This window comes from Protobothrops mucrosquamatus, unplaced genomic scaffold (assembly GCF_001527695.2).
Source record: "Protobothrops mucrosquamatus isolate PMUCROS unplaced genomic scaffold, P.Mucros_1.0 scaffold_201, whole genome shotgun sequence".
Classification (NCBI taxonomy): Eukaryota; Metazoa; Chordata; class Lepidosauria; order Squamata; family Viperidae; genus Protobothrops; species Protobothrops mucrosquamatus.
The window spans coordinates 828,202-833,253 of NW_015386277.1; positions in this window are offsets into that span (position 1 = coordinate 828,202).

A 5,052-nucleotide genomic window follows, 5' to 3' on the forward strand; every position below is an offset into this window, starting at 1 on the left:
CCCTATTAGTAACTCTCATTTTTTAGCACCCTCACCCTGACGAAGCCTGGAGGTCCAGGCGAAAGCTCGGTTTATTAGTATTTAAATATATTAAATTATTCATATATTTTATCCTCCTGGTGTTCTCACCTTTTTTGGCCTACCTTTTAACTATGAATATACCCAGGAGACACCTTTTTATTTTTAACATTCTTCATGAATATATATATATATATATATATATATATATATATATATATATATATATATATATATATATATATATATATATACTTTAAGACCAGAGAACAGAATTTGTGCCAGTCTGCTCACAGTAAAAAAAATGTCAATAAAGGTTATCTCAATCTTAAAAATCACTACCAGAAAAAGGGCTTTTATTTTTTCTTAATTCCCTTTTAATTATTCAATTTAGCCAAATACACAGTTCTCCAGCTGATTCCACCAGCACACTTCTCTTTATATTCCCTGTTTACTCACCAAGGGAATCTACTTACTAGAACTTGGCTGTCTTATATTGCCTTAACTGTCTGTGCTCATTCAACAGGAAACAGTCACTGACAGCATCCTCACATTTTGCATCTATTCAGGAGAATACCTTTTTACTTTCCTATGTGAGTCCATACTCCATCGGTAGAGATGAATGTAGAGAAAAAAATAAGACAACATTCAGAAAAGCTCAGACATACATTGCCTTGATTCACTGGAGAATAGAAAATAGAAAATAAAATAACAGACTTGGAAAGGACTTTGGAGGTCTTCTAGTACAACCCGCTGCTCAGGCAGGAAACTTTATACCATTTCAGACAAATGTTTGTCCAATGTCTTCTTAAAAACTTCCAATGTTGAAGCATTTACAACTTCTGGAGGCAAGTTGTTCCACTGATTAATTGTTCTAACTGTCAGGAAATTTCTTCTTAGTTTTAGGTTGCTTCTCTCTTTGATTAGTTTCCATCCATTGCTTCTTGTCCCACACTCAGCTGCTTTGGAGAGTAGCTTGACTCCCTCTTCATTGTGGCAACCCCTGAGATATTGGAACACTGCTATTATGTCACCCCTAGTCCTCCTCTTCATTAAACTAGACATACCGAATTCCAACAACCATTAAGATGGATAAGATGAGGAGGAAGAACAACACAATCAGACTTGCAGGATGCTATTATTATAAATCTCAATAAAAGAAGCCTTGCTATGGAGCTGATTTCCTGATCTGGTCTACTTAGTAGTGCTGACAAAATCAGAAAATAGAAATATAGCAAATAGCATTTAGACTTATATACCACTTCACAGTGCTTTACAGCTCTCTCTAAGCAGTTTACAGAGTCAGAATATTGTCCCCAACAATCTGGGTCCTCATTTTACCCACCCCAGAAGGATAAAAGTCTGAGTCAACCTTGAGCCGGTGAGACTGGAACTGCCAAACGGCTAGCAGCCGGCAGTCAGCAGAAGTAGCATGCAGTACTGCCTTCTAACCACTGAGCCACCAAGACACAGTTTGTTTCTCTAGAGACATTTTTCCCCTTGTGGCTTCTTCCTATTGAATTCCACAGGGAAACTATTTTTTAAATCTCTTTCACTTACTTCAGATACAGAAAGGGTATAGGGAAGTTCAAGCCTTGCCTTCCACTATCCCCAAAAGCAATAAACATTGAATCTTTGCCTAAAAGAACTAGTCTGGCATTCATTCATTTTCAAGAGATTTAAACTTGCCTCATTTATGCTCAATTTAAAAATAAAGTTCTGGACTGTCTAGGCTTGAGCCCATTTTTGGCATTCTATATATTTCCTAATCATTGTATAAAATGCCTAATTTCACAATTGATGGTAACATCTACATTTTAATGAAAAGTATATATATATATATATATATATATATATATATATATATATATATATATATATATAATCAATATTATTGAAATTTGCCTTTACATTAATTGCATTTGTACTAAAAAGTATGTTTTAAAAATCTATATAGTTTATTTTATATTGATTAAAATCATAGAGATCTTTAGGAATATATGTTTGCAATGTCTGTTTAAAAGGATCTATAAGCTTCCCTTTAACTCCTTGTTAGCAATCCAAATTTAACACACACACACACACACTCACACTCATATATAGTAAAAATAACAAATAAATTCAACCATCAGGATAAGAATATAAACAAAACTGTTTAATATATAGAAGCACTTAGCTTTTGTCGGCCACATTGCCGACATCGTCAGAGTATAAAATGTAGGATCAGGAAGTATGCTTATATAACTGGCATAAGTACTTCTATATATTAAACAGTTTTGTTTATATTCTTATCCTGGTGGTCGAATTTATTTGTTATTTTTACATGTGTATACCTAGGATTTGCATTTTTAACACAATAAGGGCTATATATACACACATATACATATACATATACATATACATATACATACATACATACATACATACATATATATATATATATATATAATCAAAATCAGCCTTATTAATTTTTAAAGAAATAACACATAAATATTGATCTCATTATACTAATTAGTTCCAAAGGTCAAAGAAAAGATTTGAATCATTGTAATAATTAATGCTCCTTGGATAAGTTGTCACTGGTTATACTATTTACTGTTTAGTTTTTATCAACATATTGCTGCAAAATCACATTTTTCCATTCCAGATGAGATGATCTGCAAACATTCAGTGAAAAGGTCTATATTTGCAAGCCTTTTTCAATGGTTCAAGAGGTATATTACAACTACAAATAACAAGAAGCTTATTATATTGAAAGGTATTTTTATTTCAAAAAAGAAGGGTTAAGCCTCCTGATAAACATCTGATTTTTCTGTTTTATAACACTGATTTTACTTCAGTTTCTCTTAGGTAAATAGCAACTGGTCCCTCAATTTCCTGTCAACAAATGGAATTTCAGCAATTTCAGGCTTTAATTCAGCTATGTGAATGCTTAGCTAAAATTGCACATTTCTTTTTTTTAGGTATTTTATTAATTTTCTAGTTTTACAATCATAAGTACTTAATAAACAACGTGTTGTCTGGGTCCATTAGTAATTCAGAGGTACATATTAACTTCCTCAATCTAGGTACAATACTACACCGTCCAGTCAGTGATGGGATTCAAATATGTGAACAACCGGTTCTCTGTGTAGATGCCACTTCTGGAAGACCATTCTGGGCCTGGGCAACAAAAAATTAGCTACCGGTTCTGCCGAAGTGGTGCGAATTGGCTGAATCCCACCGCTGCATCCAGTGCTTCCTCTCTTCTTCTGGTGTTATACATTTTCCAAACTGGGTAAATACAATTCTTATTGCTGTTAATATATATACAATTGAATATCAGCATCTTTGTTACCTTTTTCTAATATTATATATAATATCAGTAGTGTCAATTTAGAATATCTTTTCTAACCAAAACATATCTCAATTGCATTTGCACTTAATATCCATTTGTTCAATCAATACCCTGTTTTTCCCACTTTTAAATTTTTTTTGATTTCCCATCAGTGTTCAAAGTGTCTCTATCGCTTATAATTTTCTCATAATAAATTATATCTGGGTAACCAAAGGCTTCCCTTGTTCAAGCCCTCTTAGCATTTTCATATTTCCCTTCTCATACCAAAATATAAAATTCTAGTTATAAATCCTATCTTTCTAGTCCTAATAACACTTCTATTTCCAACAATTATCTATTATCTTAGCCATGTTCATACATCTCTTTAATAGTATAATATCCCATCTAATGGGTCAGGATGTCTATTTTCTTCAGTTTTATTCTAGCTTTCTTCCTTTGCCAACTAACTTTCCAAGTCAATGTCTTTGAATCATCAAGTAGTTCTTCCTCTATTTTTTTGTATATTGTTTGGAATAAGAAAGACAATTTGGTTAAGGTATTTTTGGAAGAATGTAAAATTGCACATTTCTCAGTGCATCTTGAAAGCATATTCTTCTACTCATTCATAATGTTAAAGAAGGTTATTTGGCTGTACGAAGGATCAGCAGATGAATATGGAAAAAATCATACACATTGAAGATTTGCTAGTTTACTTTCTAAAATTCCCACATAACTTCTAGCTCTTATATACAAATACATTCCCTTTAAAACATTCTGGAAAATAAAGGCTCTGTTATTAGATATGTCACATTTTGTGTTAAACCTGCAAACATTTTACTCCTTGTGGATCATTTGCTGCACTACTATAAAATGTAACATGGAAGATCACTTTGAAGAGAAGTAGTTGTTGCCAAATTTCAGAGAAATCAAATGAAATACAATTGAGTTACAGAGTTTAGAAACTGGAAACAGTAGTTTTTAATAGTAGTTGAATTTTCCCCATGTGTTTAATGCTGATAGAAAAAACATTTTTCAAACTATTTGTCTTCTGGCAAAGATGATTCAGAAAATTCATATGCACCACCAATATGTACCTATTATTTGGTTTTTAAAAATCCATTGTATACTGTTATGATTGCAATTATTGTGGTGATTTTCATATTCAATGAAAGAAGCTCAAAATAATAATAATAATAATAATAATAATAATAATAATAATAATAATAATAATAATAATAATAATAATATAAAATATGTGGGCTCAATACCGTAGTTACCTCCTTATTTCACTTCCTTTAAATCCCCTATTGCCAAATTATCACTTTTTAACATTATAATTTTAAATAATTAAAACTCCAAGGCCTCAATTCCCTCAAGTATGCTTCCTGCTGCCAGGTAAATTTAGCTGATTTTTTTCTACAATTAAATGTATTAAATAAGAACTTTCTCCTTATTGCTATTAGGCTACCAAATTAGGCACAGAAATAGCAGCAGGTATCTCCTTGGCTCTCTTGTTAATTTAATATAACTTCCATTTATATGCTATTTTTCAATTAAAATAAGAAAGCTAATTTACAAAAAAGCACCATTTTAATAAAATAGAAAATAGTCACAATTTGATAGAATGATCAAGATCTACATTCCTGTATTTACAGTACATGATTCATCAAAAGTGCTACAGGACAATATATAATCAATATCTGAATTTAATCTAATGG